Source organism: Pogoniulus pusillus, chromosome 27, assembly GCF_015220805.1.
Source record: "Pogoniulus pusillus isolate bPogPus1 chromosome 27, bPogPus1.pri, whole genome shotgun sequence".
NCBI classification, from domain to species: Eukaryota; Metazoa; Chordata; class Aves; order Piciformes; family Lybiidae; genus Pogoniulus; species Pogoniulus pusillus.
The window spans coordinates 17202163-17229971 of NC_087290.1; the positions used below are offsets into that span (position 1 = coordinate 17202163).

Here is a 27809-nt window from a genome sequence, read left to right on the forward strand (position 1 = left end):
TAGAAGAGGAGGTGAGTTTCTGATGGTTAGATTGGGTGGGGGTGGCTCTCTTCTGGTTATTGTCTTCTGAACTGAATGAGCACTGACATTGGATAGCCAAGCTGTACAGCACATGGAAATTGGGTGTTCAAAGGGTGTGCTAGAAGGGATGCAGTCCAGAGAGGTTCTCCTGCCCCTCTACTCTGCCCTAGAGAGGCTGCATCTGGACTACTGTGTCCAGATCTGGGCCCCTCAGTTCAAGAAGGACCTCAGGGAACTACCTGAAAGAGTCCACCACAGAGCCATAATGAAGGGAATGGAACATCTTTCTTAGGAGGAGAGTCTGAGGGAGCTGAGGCTGTGCTGCTGGGAGAGGAGGAGCCTGAGGGGGGACCTCGTGAATGGTGAGTGCCAGGAGGCTGGAGCCAGGCTCTGCTGGGTGATGCCCAGTGCAGGGACAAGGGGCAATGGGTGGAAGTTGAAGCATAGAAACACGAGAAGGAATGTTTTCCCTGTGAGGGTGACAGAAACCTGGACCAGGCTGACCAAGGACCTTGTGAAGTCTCCCTCTCTGGGCACACTGCTGGCTCATGTTCAGCTACTCTCTACCAGCACCCCCAGGTCTCTTTCTTCCTGGCTGCTCTTCCAGGGATGTGACTTCCACCATGTCTCTGGGCAGCCTGTTCCAGTCTCTCACTACCCTCATGCTGAAGAACTTCTTCCTAATGTCTAATCTGAATCTCCTCTAGCTTGGATCCATTCCCCCCAATCCTATCACTACCTGACACCCTAGTAAGTCCCTCCCCAGCTTTCTCATAGCCTCCTTCAGATACTGGAAGGCCACAATGAGGTCTCCTGGGAACCTTCTCTTCTCCAGACCAAACAGCCCCAGCTAACTTGTATATAATGGTAAATACATCTAAATATGCTGTGTAGATGTGCTTGTAAATGCAGCTTTATCTGACTTCCAAGCCATCTCAGCTGCTCTGGTAAGTTTTACTTGTTAGGGTTTGTTTTTCATTTCATTATAAAACAAGTGCAAAGGATAATTGGCTGATGCCAACACAAACACACCTGGGCTGTGCTGATAACTTGGGGGGGGGGGGCATAAAGCTTGCTCAAACTGCTGGCTGTATGCTACCACAGCAGCCCCTGAGATGAAAACCTTTGCCCTTCCTCTCCTTCTTAGCTTGCTCAAGGGCAATAAAGAGGAAAGATCAACACACCTTGGCTGGAAAACTTCTGCTAGTTGTTATTCTTTCTGTTTGAAAACACTTACTTAGTGCTGGATATTGGTGGGTGCCTTCTGTCAGCCTCTGTACTGAACTCTATTGCATTCTCTACTGCTCTATATGCTCTATTACAATTGATTGTACTCTGCCATTCCTCAACTTGAGAACAGCAACAAAGCCTTAACATTAAAGCAATTTTATTTGGGATAGGGAAAAAAAGTAATAAATGCTTGAATGAGCCCCTAAAAGGTCACAGTTGTTTTAAAGTAAGTATTAAAATCAATGCATGAGCTTGATGAATCATGGAATCATAACCTAGGCTGCAAGGGACCTCCAAAGGTCACAGGGTCATGGGATGTTAGGGGTGGGAAAGGACCTCTGGAGAGAGATCTTCCAGTCCAATCCCTCTGCCAGAGCAGGACCAGAGAATCCAGTGCAGGTTGCACAGGAACACATTCAGATAGGGCTGGAAAGGCTCCAGATAAGGAGACTCCACAACCTCTCTGGGCAGCCTGTGCCAGGGCTCTGGCACTCTTACAGTCAAGAAGTTCTTCCTCATGTTGAGGTGGAACTTCCTGTGCTGCAGTTTTCATCCCTTGCCCCTTGTCCTATGGCAGGGCATAAGTGAGCAGAGGCTGTCCCTGTCAGTCTCTTCTCCCAGGCAACCAGCAGCAGAACAAGGGGACACAGTCTCAAGTTGTGCCAGGGGAGGTTCAGGCTGGATGTTAGAAGGAAGTTGTTGTCAGAGAGAGTGATTGGCATTGGAATGGGCTGCCCAGGGAGGTGGTGGATTTGCCATCCCTGGAGATGCTGAGGCAAAGCCTGGCTGGGGCACTTAGTGCCATGGTCTGGTTGGTTGGGCAGGGCTGGGTGCTAGGTTGGGCTGGGGGAGCTTGGAGGTCTCTTCCAACCTGCTTGATTCTATGATTCTATGACTATGATTCTATGGTTTGGTTGGTTAGATGGTGCTGGGTGATAGGTTGGACTCAGTGACATCAGAGGTCTTTTCCAAGCTGGTGGATTCTGTGTCCTAGGCTTTGAAAATGTTGCGCCTCCTTCTCCTGCTTGATTTATAGTGCCAGAGCTGTGCTGTGCTCAGGTTATATTTTATCTATTTCCCTATCCATTTCTCTTCAGCAACCTCAAGTAACTCCCATGGGAATGGCTCTTTGTCTTTTGCATCTCTCTGTTCTCAGCAGTGTTTTAAGTACTGCTTTGGTTCTCTTCCTTTTCCGCTGCCCTTTCTGCTCTTGCCATCGTGTCACTGGTGGCGCAGTTTACACAGGATGATGAGGGTTATCAGTTGGGTGATTAGATTGCTGTGTTTAAACACCCTATTTGAGCTCATTACCACTGGAACACACTGGGTGCTTGCTGACATTTTCACGATTGATCCTGCAAAATTGCCTAAGCTCTCCTGGGTTTCTCATCTCCCCAGTCTGTGGAGAAGGAATTACATGCCCAGAACACACATTTTATTGCAAGGGGAGGAAGGACTTGATTCCATCTCTCACAGGCTTTAAAAAACTTGCCACGAGATGAGAAAGGCTGTGGAAAAAGCCTCCCTTTGCCTTGCCAGGGCTGAGGTTGTGGTGTGGAATGATCAGCATCAAGCTGTGGCACATTGTGTGTGCAGCACACACCACAACTTGCTCCACATCCTCACTTACAGAGCGGAAACCTGTCTGGTAATCAGCCCTTGATTATGCCTTTTGCTGTTGTCTGCTGAAGGGGGAGAGCTTCTTCTCCTTAAGCACTTATTACTGCAGATGACACCAAGCTAGGAGCAGGTGTTGATCTGCTGGAGGGTAGGAGAGCCCTGCAGAGGGACCTTGCCAGACTGGATGGGTGAGCAGAGGCCAATGGGATGAGACTGAACAAGGCCAAGTGCAGGGTTCTGCACTTTGGTCACAACAACCCCAAGCAGCACTAGAGGCTGGGGACAGAGTGGCTGAGTGCAGCCAGGCAGAGAGGGACCTGGGGGTGCTGGGAGAGAGGAGCTGAACACTGAGCCAGCAGAGTGCCCAGGTGGGCAGCAGAGCCAATGGCATCCCGGGCTGGCTCAGGAGCAGTGTGGGCAGTAGGACAAGGGAGGTTCTTGTGCCCCTGTGCTCAGCACTGCTCAGGCCACACCTTGAGTGCTGTGTCCAGTTCTGGGCTCCTCAGTTCCAGAGAGATGTTGAGGTGCTGGAAGGTGTTTGGAGAAGGGCAGCAAGGCTGGGGAGGGGCCTGGAGCACAGCCCTGTGAGGAGAGGCTGAGGGACCTGGGGGTGTGCAGCCTGCAGCAGAGGAGGCTCAGGGCAGAGCTCATTGCTGTCTACAACGACCTGAAGGGAGGCTGTAGCCAGGTGGGGTTGGGCTCTGCTGCCAGGCAAGCAGCAACAGAAGAAGGGGACACAGCCTCAAGTTGTGCCAGGGCAGGTCTAGGTTGGATGTTAGGAGAAAGTTCTTCATGGCAAGAGTGATTGGCATTGGAATGGGCTGCCCAGGGAGGTGGTGGAGTCCCTGTCCCTGGAGGTGTTTAAAAGGAGCCTGGCTGAGGCACTTGGTGCCATGATTTGGTTGATTAGAAGGTGTTGGGTGATAAGTTGTACTCAATGATCTCAAAGGTATTTTCCAACCTGGTTAATTTTGTGATTCTGTGATCTCCAGGGGTCCCTTCCAACCTCTGAAGTTCAGTGTGTCTGGACTGCCTGTACCCTGGCTGCAGGAGAAAAGTGGCCTGGGAGATGTATCTGAGCTCATGCTAGGTGTGGGAGCCTTCCAGAGATACAGTGGGGGAGCATGGCTCCATTGCCATCCCCATGGGGAAGGACTTCACCCACCTCCCCCCCAATCATTTCAGAGAATCTGCTTAGCAGCTCTTCCTCTGCAGGGGCTCTCTGTTGCAGACACTGAATGCTGGCTCCCTCAGCACTACATCTCTGCAGCTTTTGGCTACCTTGCTGTTTGTCCTTACCGGGGAAGCTTTTCATTGTGGTTTTCCTGCTCTGCCTCTAACCCTGAGGCAGCTGTTTGGCTTGTAGTAGTAATTTGCTGAGTCTCCAGGGTCTTTGAGCTAAAATAGCAGAGCTGATGTTTCCTAATTTTATTTTTTCTCTATTTTTCACATGCCTGCTCCCAGCAGTAGCAGAGAGCCCAGGAACCTGGCAAGAAGGAATGCAACATCCACTTCAGCAGCCTCAGCCTGCATTTTCTACCTGGGAAAATAAGCCTGAACAAGGGCTTTGGGAGCTCTTCCCTTAGCAGTGCAACACTCTCACTGGTTTTGGGTTAGGCACTTGGTGCCATGGTCTAGCCTTGAACTCTGTGGTAAAGGGTTGGACTTGATGATCTGTGAGGTCTCTTCCAATCTTGGTGATACTGTGATACTGTGATACTGTGATTTTTAAAGCAACTGAGCCTCTCCTTGGAGCATTGATAATAGTTTGGGTTTCACCTAAAAAAAACTGTGTGCTGGGCTGCAGCAAGAGCAGTGTGGGCATCAGGGCAAGGGAGGGGATTCTGCCCCTTGACTCTGCTCTCCTCAGACCCCACCTGCAGTCCTGGGGGCAGTTCTGGAGCCCCCAACACAAGAAGGACATGGAAGTGTTGGAGCCAATCCAGAGGAGGCCACCAAGATGCTGAGAGGGCTGCAGCAGCTCTGCTCTGAGGACAGGCTGAGAGAGTTGGGGCTGTGCAGCCTGGAGAAGAGAAGGTTTGGAGGAGACCTTGGAGTGGCCTTCCAGTATCAGAAGGGGGATCTAGGAGGGCTGGGGAGGGACTACTGACAAGGTCTTGTAATGACAGGAGGAGGGGGAATGGGTTTAAAGTGGCAGAGGGGAGATTGAAAGTGGATGTTAGGAAGAAGTTGTTTGCAGTGAGGGTGGTGAGACACTGGCACAGGCTGCCCAGGAAGGTTGTGAGCACAGAAGCACAGAATGTGATCTTTGATCCCATGCTGTGCTTCTATGCTTGCAACCTCCCTGGAGGTGTTCAAGGCCAGGTTGGATGAGGCATTGAGGGCCCTGTTCTAGTGGGAGGTGCTCCTGCCTACGTTGGGGGGTTGGAACTGGCTGAGCTTTGAGGTCCCTTCCAACCCAAACCATTCTATGATTCTGTGAATAATGACAAGCCAGAACATCCAAACAACTTCTAAATTAGCATGCCTGGTGCCAAGCACATCAGCACTCAGCCAAAGATCCAGAGCCTTGGAGAAGAGATCATTCAGCTAATTGATGTACATTCATTAATTGGTATGGGAGTAGGGAGGGAACAATGCACGACTCCAAGTGGATTCTTGCTTTCAGTTGATGTGTACAAATACTCAAACAGGGCTGGTTTTCTTCCATTGTTAAATGCTAGAGTTGTTTCTTTTCCAAACCACAAAGAATAGCTAATTTAATTTGTCATCTTTTTGCATGCACAGCTGTGGATGGGAAGGAGAGCTCCAGTTTGGCATCAAAGAGCTCGGCGACTGAGCTTTGCTAGCTTTAAGCCATCTTCAGGGGAATGCTTGATTCCAAATCCATGTGTGAGGAAATTCAGTGCTCCTCAAAAGCTGGGAAGGTCGAGTGCACAGCTCAAAGGGCTGTTCCAGGCTGGGGGCTGGCTCCCTGTGTGTTGTCCTCTGCGTTGCTTAGCGCTGGCCTCTCTTTCACAGCATTTAATCGCAGGCTGGCGAGACCATGGGGAGGGAGCTGCAAACAGCAGCTTGCAGGGGAAGGCAGCCTCAGGAGGGGTTCCTCTGCTTTCTGAAAGCTATCACTGAATAGCCACACACTTCTTACTTAGAGGTTGTCCACCTTCTGTGATCTTTAAGGTAAAGCCACCCAATTAAAAGCCTTTCTGGGTGTCATTTTGCTATGCACCATCACAGAATGTTAGGGGCTGGAAGGGACCTCCAAAGCTCAGCCAGTCCAAGCCCCTTGCCAGAGCAGGAGCACCTAGAGCAGAGCACACAGGAACACATCCAGGCAGCTCAGGAATATCTTCAGAGAAAGAGACTCCACAGTCCCCCTGGGCAGCCTGTGCCAGGCTTCTGTCACCCTCACAGGGAAAAAAAATCCTCATCATCTTTACAGGAAGCTTCCTATGCCTCAGCTTCCACCCATTGCCCCTTGGCCTGGCACTGGGCACCACCCAGCAGAGCCTGGCTCCAGCCTCTTGGCACTCATCTTTTATCTTTATAGTCATTCCTGAGGTCCCCCCTCAGGCTTCTGTGCAGCAGGAGCAGGGAGGTGGTTCTAGTTTGAAGCCATTGCCCTCGTTCTGCCCTTGCAGCCCTTTGCAGTCTCTCTGCAGCCTTCTTGTAGCCCCCTTCAGGTACTGGCAGGCTGCTGTGAGGTCTCCCCAGAGCCTCCTCTTCTCCAGACTGAACACCTCCAGCTCCCTCAGCCTGACTTTGTAGCAGAGCTGCCCCAACCCCCCTCATCATTTTCATGGCCTCCTCTGGACCCCCTCCATCAGCTCCATGTCCTTCCTGTACTGAGGTCTCCGTATGAGTCTCTGTTATCCTTGCACAGTGACCTGTGTGATTCAGTGTCTTGAAGAGCCTCAGCTCTGCATGAGGTCTACGACAGTGTGGTTGATGGGGACCTGTTAGGGGTCCTGGCCTAAAGGCTGACATGTGGGTTGCAGCTGGGCTGTGTGACACTCTTTAAAGGATAAAAGAATATTTGAATACCATTATCCTTCATTATTTATAGCTGAATTTGCACTGATCTCATATTCACAGTTATCTGCCTCCTCAATCAAGCATTGCATTGTCACCCTCAGAGCATCTTGGCTTGACTGAAATAGAATATGAACCTGCTAGACCAAACTCTGCTTTTTTTCTGCTCCCTGGACTCTGGCTGATGCTTAGCCAGTTTTTAATTGAAGTTCTATCCTGTTGCCATCTAGAAAATGCCTGCAACACAGGTGAGGTTTTTTTCCCTTACTCTGCCTGTCGTTTCCTGAGCCAATCTCCAACAAATGACACTCTTTGCTTCGTTCCTGTAGCTAGTGGATGTAGTGCCAATTTAAGCTGCCTTTGCCCATTTTCTTTTTGGTGTGAAAGGGACAGCTTGCACAGGCTGTGGAAAACAAGCTTCACAGATTCATGCCACACTGGGGAAAAAAATACATGGGAGTGTGCTTTGAAAACTGAGCCAACTAAAGCTAAGGCTTCTGGTTAGAGCAGTACTTTACTCTTGCTGCTGTGCTGCTATGCTGATCCATCTCCTGGAGTGGATTAAAAAGCATTCTGGCCCTTAGAGCCTCAGCTGTGGTGGGGTTTTTGCATGTGATAAGAGGAGACAGTCACAGAATCATAGAATCAAGCAGGTTGGAAGAGACCTCCAAGCTCAGCCAGTGCAAACTATCACCCAGCGCTGGCCAGTCAACCAGACCATGGCACTAAGTGCCTCATCCAGTCCTTTTTTGAACACCTCCAGGTCCTTTTCCTCAGGGCTGCTCTCAGCCATTTGCCAACCAGCCTGGAGTTGGGCTTGGGATTGCACCAACCCAGGTGCAGGACCTTACACTTGGCCTTGCTGAACTTCATGAGGTTGACCTGAGCCCCAGGGCTCACATTCCCAGGTTTCTCCAGCTTTGCTTGCTTTTCCAGCAGCCCCAGCAGAAGCAGTGTGCTGGCTTCTGCAGGGTGTTCACCTGTGCCTAAAGAGGACCAGGACCAGCCTGGTTTGCAGCTCCCAGGCCAGCCTGTCCTCATACTCTTGGAGCCCCTTGGTTGTGTAACTACCTTTGAGTGCTGTTTGCATAAGGTTCTGCATGTGTTTGATATTGCCTTTGAGGAGCAGCTCTCAGCTTTCCACGTGAAATTGGAGAGGCATTTGCACAGCTCCCACTGGTGGGCAGCTGAGGGCTGAAGCTCTGCCCTGCTGGCCAGATCTCACCTGGGAAGATCAAGGCCTGAACATGTTCCTGTGGGATCTGCTCTAGGTGATGCTGCTCTGGCAGGGGGATTGGATTGGCTAAGCTTTGGAGGTCCCCTCCAGCCCCTGACATTCTGTGATTCTTTAAGGCCAGGCTGGATGGGGCTCTGAGCAACCTCATCTAGTGTGAGGTGTCCCTGGCCCATGGCAGGGGCGTTGGAACTAAATGTTCCTTGAGCCCTGACAGTTCTGTGATTCTGTGATTCTATGATCCCTGCCCCTCCATCCCATGTAGGCTCACCAGACAGCCTGGAGCTCTGCTGGAGGACTGTCCTTTGATATCTTGGTTCTAAAGAACATATTAAGGCTGCTGAGTGAGAGGTGTTGTTTGCCTGTGGGGCTGAGGCAAGCTTGTTAATGCTGCAAGTTAAGAGGTAAGGCACTCATTAAATGATAGCTTTTCAGTGGCATTAGGTTTAGGGCATGGATGTATGCAAACCCAGACCTTTGCAGCAAGCTCCTGTTAGTGTTCCTAATGTTGGAGGTGATTGGCTTGCTTACAACAGGGGAGCAATTAAAAGTAATCTTTCCTATCTGCAAACAAGCAGTAAGTACAATTCCCTGAGCTCCAGCTCCTTGTACAAACAACACTGCACGGTATCATCCGCACCCACAGCTGCTCCTTGTGTTCTCTCTCCACACAAGCGTGCAAAATAGGTCCTTCTAGCCAAATGCAGGTGGCCCTGCACTCCTCTGAATGAAAAGCAGAGTGCTCCTGGAAATGATTTACTTCAAAGTGCAAGAGAGAGACAAGCCTGATCTGCTGTGCTTGGCCCCATCGTAGCATTTGAGAGTCGCTGCAGCAGAGAAGTTGCCTTGTCCAGCCAGATGCTCTGATGGACTTCATTGCTGGGCAGGATTGGATCTGATGGTGCTATCATAGACTCACAGAAACTTAGAGGTTGGAAGGGACCCAAATAGAGCATCATGTCCAACCCCACTGCCAAAGCAGGATCCCCTAGGGGAGTCCACACAGGAATGCATCCAGGTGGGGTTTGGAAAGGCTCCAGAGAAGGAGACTCCACAGCCTCTCTGGGCAGCCTGCTCCAGGGCTCTGGCACCCTCCCTGGAAAGAAGTTTCTCCTCCTGTGGAGGTGAAACCTTCTCTGTTCCAGTTTGCATCCATTGCTGCTTGGCTTATTGCTGTGCACCACCCAAAAGAGCTTGGCCCCCTCCACTGGACCCCCACCCCTCAGCTATTGATAGACATTGCTCAGATCCCCTTTCAGCCTTCTCTTCTCTTGACTAAACAGCCCCAGGGCTCTCAGTCTCTCTCCAGAGGGGAGATGCTCAAGTGCCCCACTTATCCTGGTGCCTCTCCCTTGGACTCTCTCCAGCAGGTCCCTGTCTCTCTTGAGCTGAGGAGCCAAAAACTAGACACAATATTGCAGATGTGGTCTCGGCAGGACAGAGTAGAGAGAAGAATCTCCCCAGCCCTGCTGGACACGCTATGAGTGTGGGGGAAGGAGACCTGCCACAGCTGAGCAATTAATCTTACAGTGTGGGCTGGAGCCCAGAGGGTGAAAGTCCAAGCAAGTCAAGTCGTTGCTTCCCAGCCTCCACAGCTGTTTTTTCCGTGACGAAAATGAAGCCTGTTGGCAGGCACGGGGAGGAAAATATGCACTGCCTGGTGCCATGCTTTCCTTGCCCTGTATCCAAGTGCAGGTGTCCCCAAGGCCTCTCCCACAAGCATGATGCAGCTGTAAAATGAGCATGAGCATAACACCCCCCCCAGCCTGGGCATGGTCGAGTTTTACTAGGGGTGGGATGCAAAAGGGAGAATGGCTTCATTTTATTGCCAATCTTGAGATGAGGAAGGAGTAAAGACAGGCCAGAATAGAACTGCTTAGGCTGCCACTTCTGTTGAGTTCAGTGCAAATTGGCAGCCTTCAAGCTCTGAAAGAGGCTTAAGTGGTTGCAAGAGCAGAGCGATGCAGCACTGAACACGCACACGCACTCTCATGGCTCACTTGCCCATGCCCTGTGCTTTAAGTGCAGCTCTCCAAGCTACTTCCTTCATGGCACTGAAGCCTGAAATTGGAGTGACAGTGTATGAGGTTATGTGCCTGTCAGCCTGGCCTCCCCTGGCTGAGTTCTGTCAGTAAGCACCTGGGATTACTCCAGATTTGTCAATTCCAGAGCCAAGGCTGCTGCTTGCTGGATCAGAGTGTAGTAAACCACTTATCCCTAAGATGGTAACAAGGCAAAGCAGCACCTTTGTATATACATATGTCTGTATCAGGATCATCTACCCTCATCAATCACATCTAATTCCTGCCAACTAACCTACCAGTTTTCCATGCCAACTGAATTTTGTTGCCCAAACTCAGCTGTGAGCTGCAAGAAGTAATGGAGCTGTTTGCACATGTAAACACTGGGCACCTAGGCAACAGAACAGAGGAACATGACCTGCTTGTCCAGAGTGTGAAAACAGCTACTACAAAGAGGGAAAAAGCACCTGTGGTGGGGCTGCTAAAGTCACTAGAACCCATGTATTTGAGGGCAGGCATTGGTTAGAAGGGGAGATGTAAAATGGTTGTCAATGACAGTCAGGGATAGGAGAAGGGAAGGAGCAAGGCACGATGCAGCTAACAGAAAGCTGAGTTTTGGTTCAGATTGTTTTGGGGGAAGAAAGCAAAACCTCTGCTGAGATAGTGCTGAAAGCTTGTTCCAAGGATTACAGAACTTCAGAGGTTGGAAGGGACCTCCAGAGACCACCGAGTCCAACTCCCCTGCCAAAGCAGCATCCAGGTGCGTTTGGAAAGGCTCCAGAGAAGGAGACTCCACAGCCTCTCTGGGCAGCCTGCTCCAGGGCTCTGGCACCCTCACTCTAAGGCAGTTTTTCTCCTCATGTGGAGCTGAAACCTTCTCTGTTCCAGTTTGCATCCATTGCTCCTTGGCTTATTGCTGTGCACCACCCAAAAGAGCTTGGCCCCCTCCACTGGACCCCCACCCCTCAGCTATTGACAGACATTGCTCAGATCCCCTCTCAGCCTTCTCCTCTGCAGACTGAACAGCCCCAGGGCTCTCATTCTCTCTCCACAGGGGACATGCTCAAGTCCCCCAATCATTCTTTCCTCTCAGTCATCACAAATCCAAAATCTGCAGCCCCAAAGCTTCCTTAGCCACCATTCCTTCTCCTTTGCCCTCTCCTGGTGTGTCGCAGATCGCTACCTGAACTCACCTGGCCTGGTCTCTTACTGGGTTAATTCATGTCTTTCAGTTCCCAGGCTGAGGAGGCTCTCATTTCAGCCTGCAGGTTATAAATAATGCATCGAGAAGCTTCAGTCTTTGTTTGAGAAGTGTTTGAGCTGACTGGCAGCAGCTTCATTCCCTGTACTTGGTGTAGTTGCCCACTTTGTCAAGAAATGTGCTCAACCTTCATATTTCAGGAAGGCAGATCTTGGGAGGCAGCTCCAGAGAGAAGGGGACATCATCCCTGCTGCAGTGAAATGATGTTTGCTTTATGAGAGCAATGAAGCCTGTTTCTTACTGGAGAGGCTCTGCTGCCAGCTTTCCTGCCATCCTCTGTGCATCCATCCTCTGGAAGCTGGAACAGAGAAGTTTCACCTCACCATGAGGAGAAGCTTCTTTAGAATGAGTGTGACAGAGCCCTGGAGCAGGCTGCCCAGAGAGGTTGTGGAGACTCCTCTGGAGACTTTCCAAAGCCACCTGGATGCATTCCTGTGTGGACTACCCTTAGGTGATCCTGCTTTGGCTGAGGGGATTGGACTCAATGATCTCTGGAGTTGCCTTCCAGCCTCTGCAATTCTGTGATTCTCCATGGCACTGCCAGATGTACCTCATGCCCTGAGAGACAGTGTCCTTCAAGGGCTGCCACAGGGTAGCCATCACCCTGGGCAAGGTCCATGGCTGTCCCTGTGCTCCATGGTCCTCCACACAGGACAGAAATGAGCTGATGTGGATTGCATTATCCAATCTCAAACATGGGCAGAGACCTTCTTGCTGTCTGCAGCTACCTGAAGGGACATTGTGGAGAGGCTGCTGCTGGGCTCTTCTCACAGGCAATTGGAGACAGAACAAGGGGGAATGGCCTCAAGCTGAGGCTGGGGAGGTTTAGATTGGACGTTGGGAAAAAGTTTTCCCTGGAGAGAGTGGTCAGGGAGTGGAATGAGCTGCCCAGGGAGGTGGTGGAGTCCCCCACCCTGGCTGTGTTTCAGGGTGGTTTGGATGTGGTGCTTGGGGTTTAAGGTGAATGTTGTAGAGTAGGGTTCTAGGTTGGACTTGGTGCTTCAGAGGGGCTTTGCCAACCTGCATGGTGCTGTGATTCTGTGATTGTTGTCTCATTATTTACATGTCTGTCTGTAAGCTTTTCCATGTCTGTAAGGGGTCCTGGCTCATGTGAAGAGGTAAAAAAGAGCATTTGATGAGAGGGACTGAGATGCCTTAAACCCATATCCCTGATAGATCATACAGATTGATGATGGTTCAATCCTTCCTGTCTGGAACCAGCTAGATGGAATTATGTCTAACACAGCTCATTTGCCCTAATGGCCACTGGAAGTCCCTAGTGCATGAAAGTTACCTGTCAGGCTCCACATCTGCCTGACAGGATCACTTCTTACATCCAGGGCTGCCCAAAGAGTGCTTTCTGTGTCCATACAAATCCCTTTCTTGATTTAGGTTCAGAGTTTCAAAGGAAAAATTGCCCAAAGATGCTATTCATCTAATATTAGAGCCTATAAAACTTCCAGGAGTGAAGGCAGGAGGCCAGGGAGAAGCACTGCATGCTATGAAGTGTAATAATATGCCTGTGTTAAGTGTCTGTGTGGTGCAGGGTACATGAGGGCTTTCAAAACGTCTCAGGATAGATTGAATCGAGATGAAGCACCTTAATTTTCAAGGGCAGAGGATCTCTGGCATGGAAAAAACCCAGCCAGGACATCCAAATACACACAAATGTAGGAGCCTGTGTGTTCAGGTCTTCACTCCACCAGGGACTCCTCCACAGAGGATACCTTTTGTGCCTCAGCTGTAGAGCTGAAAGGGAATTAAAGGGACCAAATATTCAGCAGTTTCACAAAGAGGGGCCCAGTGCTTGTCTTTCCTGCTTGTCTTTCTGCCCAGCTCAGCCTCCAGCCAACACGCTTGGGAAGGTGGCTGAAACATCAAATATTTAGTGTGTGCCAAGCTGTGTTTGCTTGGCCACACTGGTAGCAGGATCTGGTTTGTGTTGGTTATGGAGGTGTAAGGGGAGGGGAACTGGGGGCTGCAAGGTGAGTGCAGTGAAGGGGAACTGGGGGCTGCAAGGTGAGTGCATTAAGGGGAGGGGAACTGGGGGCTGTGAGGTGAGTGCATTAAGGGGAGGGGAACTGGGGGCTGTGAGGTGAGTGCAGTGAAGGGGAACTGGGGGCTGCAAGGTGAGTGCATTAAGGGGAGGGGAACTGGGGGCTGCAAGGTGAGTGCAGTGAAGGGGAACTGGGGGCTGCAAGGTGAGTGCATTAAGGGGAGGGGAACTGGGGGCTGCAAGGTGAGTGCAGTGAAGGGGAACTGGGGGCTGTGAGGTGAGTGCATTAAGGGGAGGGGAACTGGGGGCTGCAAGGTGAGTGCAGTGAAGGGGAACTGGGGGCTGTGAGGTGAGTGCATTAAGGGGAGGGGAGCTGGGGGCTGCAAGGTGAGTGCATTAAGGGGAGGGGAACTGGGGGCTGCAAGGTGAGTGCATTAAGGGGAGGGGAACTGGGGGCTGTGAGGTGAGTGCATTAAGGGGAGGGGAACTGGGGGCTGTGAGGTGAGTGCATTAAGGGGAGGGGAGCTGGGGGCTGCAAGGTGAGTGTATTGAAGGGGAGCTGAGGGCTGCAAGGTGAGTGCATTGAAGGGGAAAGAGGTTATGGAGAGGCTGCTGATGGTCTCTTCACACAGGTCATTAGTGATAGAACAAGAGGGAACAGCCTCAAGCTGCCACTGGGTAGGTTTAGACTGGACATTGGGAAACATTTTTTCCTGGCAAGAGTGATCAGGGACTGGAATGAGCTGCCCAGGGAGGTGGTGGAGTCCCCAAGCCTGGCTGTGTTTCAGGGTGTTTTGGCTGTGATGCTTGGGGCTATGACTTAGGGTGCAGCTTGTAGAGCAGGGATATGGGTTGGACTTGGTGCTCCTGAGGGGCTTTGCCAGCCTGTTTCTGTGATTCTGTGATTTCAGAGCAATACTCCAATCCCTACCTCTCCCCCTGCCCTTTTCTCGTGGCCTACTTCTCTTTACCTTCCAAAGCCATGTGTTTTAGATGACACTTTTAATTCATGCCTGACAATCACCATAGCAAGTAGGTTGGATTAATGCACAGAGGAGCTTGCTGCAGTGGGGCTCAGCAAGGTGGTGTAGGGCAATCACTGCAGTTTGTATTGGTGGAAACACAGAGCAGCTACTGGCTTATTCTTGCTATAAATAATGTGTATTTATAATGCTAGTTTCAGTACTGAGGGAACCTAAGCAACAGGAACCTCTATTTAACTGCAGTTTTAGCTTCCTTCATGCATCACTGATAGTGCAAATAAAACACAGAGAGAAAAAAACCAAAGGTAAAAAATCTGCCATAAGCTTCAGTGGAGCTTTAACATACTGTGAGATGCTCCTTAAGGGATTTCCCATCTGCCTTTACCCAGCCAGAGTTACAGGAGCTTAGCCACCCACGACAACCACCAAGCTAGAAACGCTTTTCAGGATGCAAATGCTTCCCTGAGGGTTAGACCCCACTAAAGATGTCTTTTGTCCAAAGACTGTAGAATTTGGGATCCTTGGCATCCGACCTTGCAGGCTGAATGGATTGTTTTCATTCCATGTGCATGGTTTCCTCTCCCACCATCCATAAAAAAACAATGAGTGGCATTTCATGACCATTTAAGAGTAAATCCAATGTGCTGTAAGGGATACATTCCTAAACAGCACATTTTCTGCCAAAGAAGTTCTTCCTTCTCCTCCCCACTTGTGTATTGGCCACTGGTAGCACTTTGCTGCTGCTTTAAAGTTTCCTTCTCCCTTTCCTTTTCCATCATGTCAACAACCTAAGCCAGAGTTGTGCTGGAAACAAATGTAGCAGGCTGATATTTAAAGCAGGTTTTCTGTTCATCATTTTTGCATGTTTGAGTCTAAGAGTTTTATTTTCCTGCCTCTCCTCTCCTCTCCTCTCCTCTCCTCTCCTCTCCTCTCCTCTCCTCTCCTCTCCTCTCCTCTCCTCTCCTCTCCTCTCCTCTCCTCTCCTCTCCTCTCCTCTCCTCTCCTCTCCTCTCCTCTCCTCTCCTCTCCTCTCCTCTCCTCTCCTCTCCTCTCCTCTCCTCTCCTCTCCTCTCCTCTCCTCTCCTCTCCTCTCCTCTCCTCTCCTCTCCTCTCCTCTCCTCTCCTCTCCTCTCCTCTCCTCTCCTCTCCTCTCCTCTCCTCTCCTCTCCTCTCCTCTCCTCTCCTCTCCTCTCCTCTCCTCTCCTCTCCTCTCCTCTCCTCTCCTCTCCTCTCCTCTCCTCTCCTCTCCTCTCCTCTCCTCTCCTCTCCTCTCCTCTCCTCTCCTCTCCTCTCCTCTCCTCTCCTCTCCTCTCCTCTCCTCTCCTCTCCTCTCCTCTCCTCTCCTCTCCTCTCCTCTCCTCTCCTCTCCTCTCCTCTCCTCTCCTCTCCTCTCCTCTCTTCCCTTTTCTTCTTCTTTTCTTCTTCTTTTCTTTTCTTTTCTTTTCTTTTCTTTTCTTTTCTTTTCTTTTCTTTTCTTTTCTTTTCTTTTCTTTTCTTTTCTTTTCTTTTCTTTTCTTTTCTTTTCTTTTCTTTTCTTTTCTTTTCTTTTCTTTTCTTTTCTTTTCTTTTCTTCCCTTCCCTTCCCTTCCCTTCCCTTCCCTTCCCTTCCCTTCCCTTCCCTTCCCCTCCCTTCCCTTCCCTTCCCTTCCCTTCCCTTCCCTTCCCTTCCCTTCCCTTCCCTTCCCTTCCCTTCCCTTCCCTTCCCTTCCCTTCCCTTCCCTTCCCTTCCCTTCCCTTCCCTTCCCTTCCCTTCCCTTCCCTTCCCTTCCCTTCCCTTCCCTTCCCTTCCCTTCCCTTCCCTTCCCTTCCCTTCCCTTCCCTTCCCTTCCCTTCCCTTCCCTTCCCTTCCCTTCCCTTCCCTTCCCTTCCCTTCCCTTCCCTTCCCTTCCCTTCCCTTCCCTTCCCTTCCCTTCCCTTCCCTTCCCTTCCCTTCCCTTCCCTTCCCTTCCCTTCCCTTCCCTTCCCTTCCCTTCCCTTCCCTTCCCTTCCCTTCCCTTCCCTTCCCTTCCCTTCCCTTCCCTTCCCTTCCCTTCCCTTCCCTTCCCTTCCCTTCCCTTCCCTTCCCTTCCCTTCCCTTCCCTTCCCTTCCCTTCCCTTCCCTTCCCTTCCCTTCCCTTCCCTTCCCTTCCCTTCCCTTCCCTTCCCTTCCCTTCCCTTCCCTTCCCTCCCCTTTTCCCTCCCCTCCCCTTTTCCCTCCCCTCCCCTTCCCTTTCCCCTCTCCTTTTATCTCCTCTCCTCTCTGCTGGACTTTGTCAGTGCAGACTCTTTCTGCAAAGAGGCAATTTTCTTCCTTGAAGCTCTGTTGACTCAGCTCCAGGATCTGTGACACCAGGGATTCCTTGCTAAACTCATACAGTCATGCAGGAAAGAGTTTAAAATTAGCACTAAAACCATTGGCAAACATTTGTAAGTGCAATCAGCTCTTGCTCTCTGAAATGATCTCTGGGGCTCTGTGTCCGTGGCCTCTGCAGCTCAATGCCCTGCAGAGCTGTGCGAGCCAGCACCGCATGCAAGCTTTGCCTTGCTCATAAAACCAGGGTGGGGAGGGTGACTGAAACCACCCTCAGGTTGCTTTCCCTGTCCGTTGATGAGCCTAAAACACATTCACAACAAACGCTGCCAGTGTTTTGTCCCTTCTTGCCCCAGCCAAATGTTTCAGCTTCCTGGCTTGCTGCTGGGAGGGATAGGGAATAAGTGGGAGCACTCAGCGCTGGTGTTGATGGGGGGGAGGTGGGGTTTGGTGTCATCACAGGCTCACAGGATGTCCGGGGTTGGAAGGGACCCAAAGAGATCATCGAGTCCAACCCCCCTGCCAGAGCAGGACAATACAATCTATCTGAGATCACAGAGGAACACATCCAGACAGGCCTTGAAAGGCTCCAGAGAAGGAGACTCCACAACCTCTCTGGGCAGCCTGTGCCAGGGCTCTGAGACCCTTACAGTCAAGAAGTTCCCCCTTGTGTTGAGCTGGAACCTCCTGTGCTGCAGCTTCCATCCATTGCTCCTTGTTCTTTCCCAGGGAGCAGTGAGCAGAGCCTGTCCCCTCACTCCTGACCCACAGCCCTCACAGAGTTATAGACATTAATTAGATCCCCTCTCAGCCCTCTCTTCTCCAGACTAAACAGCCCCAGGTCCCTCAGCCTCTCCTCATCAGGCACTGCTCCAGTCCCCTCATCATCCTCCTAGCCCTCTGTTGGACCCTCTCCAGCAGATCCCTGTCCCTCTTCAACTGGGGAGCCCAAAACTGCAGGCAGTACTCAAGCTGAGGTCTCACCAGGGCAGAGTAGAGGTGGAGGAGAACCTCCCTTGATCTGCTGGGCACACTCTCCTTAATGCACTCCAGGATCCCCTTGGCTGAGGTCTCACCAGGGCAGAGGGGGAGGAGAACCTCATTCCTTGTTGCGCAGTTGTGCACTCTTGTGAGAAGCCACTCAGCTTCCCTGACAGCTGGTCTGGAGCCAAGGCACCAAAAGGTCAAGACACAGCTTCCCTGTGGCTGCTGCTGCTGCTCAGTTTCCCATGGTGTGGGCAGGGACCGATCCTGCAGCCTCTCCAGTCCTCCCCAAGCGCTCGCTTGGCTCTGGTGCTCTACCATATTAGGAGCGTACGGAGCACAGCCCAGGAGCCAGGAGCAGCAACTCTCCTGTCACTCTGAAGAGCTGCTGCTATATTTAGCAACAGGCACATGGGAAAAGCAGCTTAAACGTGGGAGGGGGGCTGCTGGAATGCCAAAATGTGCTTAAATCCACTTGACTCTGGAGGGAATCTCATAGAATCATGGAATGTCAGGGGCTGGAAGGGACCTCCAAAGATCATCTGCTCCAGCTCCCTTGTTTGTGCTACATTTCCCATCCCCCCCCCAGCTGATGTGTACCTTCACCACAATCATTGTGATGAACAGCAATTACTGCTTGGCAAAATAAAGCCCTTGTTAAGTGTTTATTTACCCTCTTGTTTCAGCCTCATGCAAACTAAGCAGCACAAGTGTATTTAAATGCATTTAAGTGCAGCCATTATCATCTGAACAATGCAGATGTGTTCTGGTGGTTTGTGAGGGGCTCCCCCCCCCCCCCTTTTTTTTTTCCCCCCTTTACTTTCATGGAGTATTATTTGATGATGACAGAAAGATGCATCTTGTGTTTCATAGGATCAACAGCACTGTTTTATGGTTTCCTCTCCCCATTTTACAGTGAGGCTGAATGCTCTCCATGGAGGTCAAGTGACTCCTCCAAGTCTGATACTGAGTCAAGAGCTAAACATGGAAGCAGGATTCCCCCAGCTCCCACTCATCTGTGAGTCACTCAGCTGCATAACCTCTAGGAAAATCATGTGGGGACAAATCAGAATCAGTCAGGGTTGAAAAGGACCACAAATATCAGCCAGTTCCACCCCCATGCCATGAGCAGGGACATCTCACACTAGAGCAGGCTGTCTAGAGCCTCATCCAGCCTGGCCTTAAACACCTCCAGGGATGGTGACTCCACCACCTCTCTGGGCAACCCATTCTAGGATCTAATTCCCCTTTCCATAAGGAAGTGCTTCCTAACATCCAACCTAACCCTGCCCTGGTGCAGCCTACCGTGAAGAGAAGCCTGCAGATGAGGTGAGGTAGTGCATGCAAACCTGTCTTATCCTCTGGCATGCAGAGTTACAGCCCTTTGGCTACAACTAAAAATGATGGAAATTCCCATCCATGCTTGGGGCATCAGGCCAAGGGGCAAGGGATGTAAACTACAGCACAGGAAGTTCCACCTAAGCATGAGGAAGAGCTCTCTGGGCAGCCTGTGCCAGGGCTCTGTCACTCTTACACTCAAGAAGTTCTTCCTCATGTTGAGGTGGAACTTCCTGGGCTGCAGTTTCCATCCCTTGCCCCTTGTCCTATGGCAGGGCACAAGTGAGCAGAGGCTGCCCCTGTGCCTTCCTTGCTCACCCCCAGCCCTCGCTGATTTAGATCCATTGCTCAGTACACATTGCTCAGATCCCCTCTCAGCCTTCTCTTCTGCAGACTAAACAGCCCCAGGGCTCTCAGTCTCTCTCCAGAGGGGAGATGCTCAAGTCCTCTACTCATCCTTGTGGCTCTCTGCTGGACTCTCTCCAGCAGGTCCCTGTCTCTCCTGAGCTGGGGAGCCCCAAACTGGACACAGTACTGCAGCTGTGCTCTCACCAGACCAGAGTAGAGGGGGAGAAGAACCTCCCTCATCCTGCTGGCCACACTTTTCTTGATGCACCCCAGGCTGCCATTGGCTCTCTTGCCCACAAGGGCACATTGCTGGCCCATGCAGCACTTGCTGCCCACCAGCACTCCAAGGGTTTTCTCCGTGGAGCTGCTCTCCAGCAGGGCAGCCCCAGCCTGTACTGCTGCCTGCTGTTATTCCTCCCCAGATGGAGGACCCTGCACTTCTCCTTACTGAACTTCATGTGTTTTGGCCAGCTCTCATCCTGCCCAGATCTCGCTGGATGGCTGCACAGACTGCCAGCCACCACATCCCTCCCCATCTCAGGTTTGTATCATCAGCAGTGCTGAGCACTCTAACTCTCTACAAACTCCATTTGGACTGGTTGCCTGCACTCCATAGGATCATAGAATCAGTCAAGGTTGGAAGAGACCACAAGGATCATCTAGTTCCAGCCCCCCTGCCATGAGCAGGGACACCTCACACTAGATCTGTCTAGAATCTCATCCAGCTTTGCTTTAGGCACCTCCAAGGATGGAACTTTGACTGCCTCCCTGTGCAACCCGTTCCAGGGTCTCACCATCCTCATGATGAAGAGCTTCTTCTTAACATGAATACACGATGGGCTGTAACATGGAGGTGGGAGTAAAATTTCACCTTCAGCCTGGTTTGCCATTTGAAGAGGTTTCCTCCCTAAGAAAGCCGTGGCTGAAAGAGGATTCCCTCTGCAAAGCCTGCAGTCAGGGTAGGTTCCTTTCCTCGGTGTGCAAGCTACCCACCAATAATGCCATGCTCCCTGAGTCCTTCCTCTCTTCTCCCCATTTTTCTTGCACGTTCTGCTCCTGTGTGCTTCCCTTTGGGATGTGGCAATGACTGGGGTAGATTTTACAGTTTGCTACTTTTTCTCATCCCATTGCCTTTCTGGAAGGCGTTGATGGTTCTGCACACAAAGCTCCGCTTAACGCTTCAGTCGTCTGCTGAGGCGTGAAATGCTTTGGAGCCTTCTGCTGGTGCTTTGCAAAGCAATCAATGAAATAAAAACAAAGAAGAAACCATCACGGATGCCCATTTCACATTTCCATCTCTCTGGCTGTCTCGCACACTTTATTAGTATAATTATAGCTCATCTCTCCGTGTTCCCTTAGCAACAGATGAGGTGGTGACTGGCTGCCTGGCTGCGCTGCTGCCTTGCTCGGAGGACCTGGCCAGTGGGGATGCTCTGCCTCCTGCCCCGTGGTGGGACGCTGCTGAGAAGGGACCTCCTGGAGGAAGACCCACAGCTGTAAGTACTGAGAGATGATTTGCTCTGAGGAAAAGGACTTGGGGGTCTGGGGTGATGAAAAGCTGAACATGAGCCTGCAGTGTGAGTGCAGCCCAGACAGCAACCCTGTGCTGGGCTGCAGCAAGAGCAGTGTGGGCAGCAGGGCAAGGGAGGGGATTCTGCCCCTTGGCTCTGCTCTCCTCAGACCCCACCTGCAGTCCTGGGGGCAGTTCTGGAGCCCCCAACACAAGCAGGACATGGAAGTGTTGGAGTGCGTCCAGAAGAGGCCACCAAGATGCTGAGAGGGCTGCAGCAGCTATGCTCTGAGGACAGGCTGAGAGGAGTTGGGGCTGTGCAGCGTGGAGAAGAGAAGGCTTGGAGGAGACCTTGGAGTGGCCTTGCAGTGTCAGAAGGGGGCCTACAAGAAGGCTGGGGAGGGACTATTGACAAGGTCTTGTAATGACAGGAGGAGGAGGAATGGGTTTGAAGTGGCAGAGGGGAGATAGAAAGTGGGTGTTAGGAAGAAGTTGTTTGCAGTGAGGGTGGTGAGACACTGGCACAGGTTGCCCAGGAAGGTTGTGGAGCACAGAAGCACAGAATGCTGGAGGTGTTCAAGGCCAGGTTGAATGAGGCCTTGAGCAACCTGTTCTAGTGGGAGGTGTCCCTGCCTATGTTGGGGGGTTGGAACTGGCTGAGCTTTGATGTCCCTTCCAGCCTAAGGCATTCAATGATTCTCTGATGTTTGGAAGTTGTGACTGTGTAATTATGCTCCTGAGCAGAACATTTCTTTTCAAAATCTGCCATGGCTAGCACAAAGTCCTGGGTTTGGTCACCTGGAGAGAGGCCAGCAGCTTCCTGCATCCCAAGGATGAGCAGAGGGCTGGAGCTGCTCTGCTGTGAGGAGAGACTGAGGGAGCTGGGGCTGTGCAGTCTGGAGAGGAGAAGGCTCTCAGGTGACCTTACTGTGGCCTTTCTGTATCTTAAGTGGGCTGCAGAAAAGCTGGGGAGGGACTTTTTAGGCTGCCAGGTCATCTTGGGTGCCATCACAAAGCACCTACAGGATAGCCAAGGGATCAGGCCCAGCCAGCATGGGTTTAGGAAGGGCAGGTCCTGCCTCACCAACCTGATCTCCTTTTATGATCAGGTTACCCGCCTGGTGAATGTGGGGAAGGCTGTGGATGTAGTCTACTTGGACTTCAGCAAAGCCTTTGACACTGTCTGCCACAAGAAGCTCCTAGCCAAGCTGGCAGCTCATGGTTTGGACAGATTCACTCTGTGCTGGATCAAGAACTGGCTGGATGGCAGAGCTCAGAGAGTGGTGGTGAATGGTGCCACGTCCAGTTGGCAGCCAGTCACAAGTGGTGTTCCCCAAGGATCAGTGCTGGGCCCAGTCCTGTTCAATATCTTTATTGATGATCTGGACGAGGGCATTGAGTCCAGCATCAGTAAGTTTGCAGATGACACCAAGCTAGGAGCAGGTGTTGATCTGTTGGAAGGTAGGAGAGCCCTGCAGAGGGACCTGGACAGGCTGGATGGGTGGGCAGAGGCCAATGAGATGAGATTTAACAAGGCCAAGTGCAGGGTTCTGCACTTTGGCCACAATAACCCCAAGCAGCGCTATAGGCTGGGGACTGAGTGGCTGGAGAGCAGCCAGGAGGAAAGGGACCTGGGGGTACTGATAGATAGTAAGCTGAAGATGAGCCAGCAGTGTGCCCAGGTGGCCAAGAGAGCCAATGGCATCCTGGCCTGCATCAGGAACAGTGTGGCCAGCAGGACAAGGGAGGTTATTCTTCCCCTGTACTCAGCACTGGTCAGGCCACACCTTGAGTACTGTGTCCAGTTCTGGGCCCCTCAATTCAAGAAAGATGTTGAGGTACTGGAACATGTCCAGAGAAGGGCAACAAAGCTGGTGAGGGGCCTGGAACACAAATCCTATGAGGAGAGGTTGAGAGAACTGGGCCTGTTTAGCCTGGAGAAGAGGAGGCTCAGGGGTGATCTTATTACTGTCTACAACTACCTGAAGGGGCATTGTAGCCAGGTGGGGGTTGGCCTCTTCTCCCAGTTAACCAGCAATAGAACAAGGGGACACAGTCTCAAGTTGTGCCAGGGTAGGTATAGGCTGGACGTTAGGAAGAAGTTTTTCACAGAGAGAGTGATTTCCCATTGGAATGGGCTGCCCAGGGAGGTGGTGGAGGCACCGTCCCTGGGGGTCTTCAAGAAAAGACTGGATGAGGCACTCAGTGCCATGGTCTAGTTGACTGGCTAGGGCTGGGTGATAGGTTGGACTGGATGATCTTTGAGGTCTCTTCCAACCTGGTTGATTCTATGATTCTATGATTCTATGATTCTATGATAGGACTGGGGGGAATGGAACAAAGCTGGAAATGGGTAGATTCAGACTGGATGTTAGGAAGAAGCTCTTCACCATGACAGTGGTGAGAGACTGGAAGGGGTTGCCCAGGGAGGTGGTGGAAGCCTCATCCCTGGAGGTGTTTAAGGCCAGGCTGGATGAGGCTCTGGACAGCCTGCTCTAGTGTCACCCATGGCAGGGTGGGTTGGGACTGGCTGATCCTTGTGGTCCTTTCCAATGCTGACTGATTCTATGATTCCATGATCTCCTCCCAACAGAAGGCAGCAGCTAACCTCACATGCTGGGCCTCCAAGTCAGCCACCAAAATAAGGCTAGCCTCATTTCCAGCTCCTTAGATATCTCCTCCTTGGCAGGTGCTGGGCTGGGGTTGGAGCTGCTTTCTTCAGCAGCATCCCTGCCTAGAGAGGTTGTGGAAGTCTCCTTCTCTGGAGACTTTCCAAACCTGCCTGGATGCATTCCTGTGAGGACTGCCCTAGGGGATGCTGCTTTGGCAGGGGGGTTGGACTGGATGATCTCTGGAGGTCCCTTCCAACCTCTGATGTTGTGTGATCCTGTGAGGCACCTGGCAGAAAGCTGCCTGGAGCCAACAGCAAGTCTAGCCCCGAGGGATCACAAATGTAGAGTGGTCTTTGTAATGTAAGCAAGCGTTGCTCTCTACACTTTGTCATGTTGGAGTGCAGTAGAAAACTCAATGGCAGAGCCCACCTGCCTTTCTAAAAGTCCCATCTGCTGTGTGCTTCCCCACAAGTCCTCCCACAACATGATCTGAACCTGTGTTTTATACTCTCTGCTACTGTCAGACAAGAAAATGGTGAAGACACAAATGAACTGATTCAGTGCCACCTAAGCTGCTCAGGTTAAAAGGAGACAGGAAGAGGATAACAAAGCAGACAGACACCAAACATTTTTTCATCTTCCTATGCCTCTTGCCTGAAAGTTCCTCTCTGCCTGTTCCTGTTGTCATCTCCGGGGGTAGGGGTTTGATCACTGCACCTGCACTCTCATAGCTGCATCCACTCTGCCATGCAGGTGTCAGAGAGAAAGCTGTTGGGTGCAGGAACAGAAAGCAGATGTGAAACACAGAATCACAGAAACAATCAGGCTGGAAAGGCCTTTGAGATCATTGAGTACAACCAATCACCTAACACCTTCTAATCAACTACATCATGGCACTAAGTGCCTCATCCAGGCTCCTTTTAAACACCTCCACCACCTCCCTGGGCAGCCCATTCCAATGCCAATCACTCTCTCTGCCAACAACTTCCTCCTAACATCCAGCCTAGACTTGAGACTGTGTCCCCTTGTTCTGTTGCTGGAGTCCCCATCCCTGAATGTGTTTCAGGGTGGTTTGGCTGTGGTGCTTAGGACTATGGTTTAAGGTGGATCTTGTAGAGTAGGGTTCTAGGTTGGCCTTGGTGATGCTGAGGGGCTTTGCCAGCCTGCATGGTGCTGTGATTCTGAGTTCACACAGGCAACACTTGACTCATCCTTCAGAGCACTTGGCTCTCTCATTTTGGCTGTTTCTCTCTCTGCCCAAGTCATGAGCTAGCAGAAAATGGTCAAGCAACACAAACTATGTCTCTGTGGTGAGTTCTGCTCCTGGGCCAGGAGTTAGATGATAGGAATGAGCATTCTGTATCCTAGAATGGTTTAGTTGGAAGGGACCTCCAAGCTCATCCAGTTCCAAGGGCTCGTCCTTCAGAGCCCTTCTAGTTAAGGCTACAGTAGCAATGACATCCAGGAAGGAGGTGAATCAATATTTCTGAGCTTTCTTCCCCTTCCCACCCTCAAACTCCTGTAGTCCTTTCTCAAATGCCCATAGCCTGTGTCTGCCTCACCCAGGTTGTTCTGTGGGATTTCTCATGGCTACCAGTGTATAAGCTGCTCTTTGTGCTGGTCCATGTGAGCAGCTTAAGGAATCCCCACGTAGCCAGCAAGAGCTGATGCACTGTGGCTAATGGGTTTCTCCTTGTCAAATTGGTAGCTTTTAAATGCAGGCTGCCTGTGATAAAAGTCATGCTGCGTCCTGCCTTTGAGCTCAATTCCCTCCTCAGCCTCCTTTCCCACTCTGTACTTAGGAGAGATCAATTTCCCTGCTGTCTTCTGGCAGATTAGAACTCTGTGATTAATATGCAAATTATTTTGGTTCCTTTTTTTCTCAGCTTTATGTGAGTTATGTTTAACCTATTGGCATCCTCCATATTTCCAAGTGTCACATATTCATCCATTTCAAGGATGTAGGAAATTGGCTGGCAGAACAATCAAATCCATAGACCATGTAAGAAGAGTAAGGGCAGGGAGGGATGTGTTTATGCAGCTGGGGTGAACTCTCATGGCTTCAGTCCTGCTAAAATGTTCTCCTAGATCAACCTTGTGCTGGGCTGCAGCAAGAGCAATGTGGGCAGCAGGGCAAGGGAGGGGATTCTGCTCCTTTGCCCTGCTCTCCTCAGACCACACCTGGAGTCCTGGGGGCAGTTCTGGAGCCCCCAGCACAAGCAGGACATGGAAGTGTTGGAGTGAGTCCAGAGGAGGCCACCAAGATGCTGAGAGGGCTGCAGCAGCTCTGCTCTGAGGACAGGCTGAGAGAGTTGGGTCTGTGCAGCCTGGAGAAGAGAAGGCTTGGAGGAGAACCTCCCTTGATCTGCTGGACACACTCTTCTTCATGCACCCCAGGATCCCTTTGGCCTTCTTGCCCACCAGGACACATTGCTGTCCCATGGATGTTATCTACCAGCACTCCCAGGTCCCTCTCCACAGGGCTTCTCTCCAGCAGATCACCTCCCAGCCTGTACTGCTGCAGTTTGTTTTTCCTTCCCAGGTGCAGGACTCTGGACTTATCCTTGTTGAACTCCCTTTATGTTCCTCTGTGCCCAGCTCTCCAGTCTGCCCCAGTCTCTCCAAATGGCTGCACAGCCTTCAGCTCTCTCAGCCAAGCCTCCCAGTTTCGTATCGTCAGCAAACCTGCTGAGCAGAAACTCTGTCCCCTCATCAGTCTCCCTGATAAAGATGTTGAGCAGCTCCACCTGTCCCCTAGGAATGATGTATGTTGGTTGCCTTGGTAGCTTCCTAAACAAATCCAATGCATTCAGAAGAAATTTCCTTCGTGAAGCAGCTGAGACTCAGAGGCTCAGGGCAAAGATTACAGCCCTGCCCTCCCTGAGCAGCCAGGAGTGGCAGCCAGGGAAGGCTCAGGCAAGGGCAGATAAAACACAGAGAGAAGTCCAAGGAAAGGAAACACATCACAGACAAGTAATAAACTGCTAAGTTTGTCACCATAATCAAGCCCCCTTGAATTACAGAGAGCACTTTTCCAGGGCTCTGGTTGCCAGGGTGACCAGAAACTGGAGACACTGAAAGTAAAAGAAAACTCTAAATGGGAATATATACGTAACAAAGAAGTGATGTTGCTATGAGTGCATTTGGTAATATTTATTACAAGTGAGTAAGCAAAGTGTGTCCAACCCTTTCTGCAAATAGCCAACCTGTTCCCCACTGCATGTAAGATTTCACTCCACTGGAATGGGCTGCCCAGGGAGGTGGTGAAGTCACCATCCCTGGAGGTGCTCAAGAACAGCCTGGATGAGGCACTTAGTGCCATGGTCTGGTTGATTGGACAGGGCTGGGTGCTAGGTTGGACTGGCTGAGCTTGGAGCTCTCTTCCAACCTGCTTGATTCTATGATTCTATGAAAGGGACTGGAAAAATCATACTGCTTCTTGTCTTTGTTTGCTACAGTTGAGTTCCCCTTTGCTTCCCTTCCTTCAGCTGTAGGCAGAGTCTCCTTCCCCAGAGGATGGAAAAGCAAAGATGCCTCCAGGAATGTGTTATAAATTCCACCTCAGAACACATTCCACTCTTGGAAAAGGAGTTAAGAGTAGGAAGTGCTTCTCCCAGTGTGCTCCAGCCCCCTCACCAGCCTTGGTACCTTTCTCTGGACACCTTCCACCACCTCAACATCTTTCTTAAATTGAGTGGCCCAGAACTGGACAGAGCACTCAAGGTGTGGCCTAACACCTCCAGGGATGGTGACTCCATCACCTCCCTGGGCAGCCCATTCCAATGGGAAATGTGATCATGTGATTTGAAGGACAGGCTACTTTACACTTACTTGGAACAGAAGTCATTTCCCCCCCCACCTTGGTGTTTCTAACAAGGTAGAATGTAGCTGCACCTGGTCTTGTCTAGCTCCTGCTTCCACGTGGGCTTGTGTTACACTAAAACCCACCCAGACATGATTTCTGAGTGTCAGCCTGTTTGTCTGAGGAGTTTTAATTTCCCAACCAAGAGCAAGAAACTCGATATCCTGGAGGGAAATTGGCTGAGATGCTGTAAGCTCACTAACAGGCTGCGCTGAAAGGAAGCCACCTACGGAGGAGCATATCAGCACCGAGCATATGCTTACAACACTGACTTTAAAAACAGATGTAATTGGGCATTAGCCACTAGCACTGTGCTGGCAACTCAGCACTAGAGGGTGAGGGTTTCAATCAACTCATTCATTCATGGCAAACCTTTGTAGCTGATGTTAAAACCCCCCAAATTAATTAATGACTGAAGCAAACTCTTCCATGTGTCCCTAAATGCTCCTGACAGCTGAGTAGGATTTGATCAAAACACCTCTGTCTCTTTTTTTGTCTGCCTCTCC

At 51.1% G+C, this 27809-nt stretch overlaps 1 protein-coding gene across 2 annotated transcripts in view; it reads left to right on the forward strand.

The window, feature by feature from the left end:
• The window catches only part of DYRK2 (dual specificity tyrosine phosphorylation regulated kinase 2), a 94607-nt gene that overhangs the window by 42430 nt on the left and 24368 nt on the right, over positions 1 to 27809 (forward strand). For both annotated transcript variants that reach the window (XR_010307332.1, XR_010307331.1), the window contains one exon: positions 20679 to 20815. The gene's annotated coding sequence lies outside the window, so the exon portion shown is untranslated. The remainder of the gene's footprint in view (positions 1 to 20678; positions 20816 to 27809) is intronic.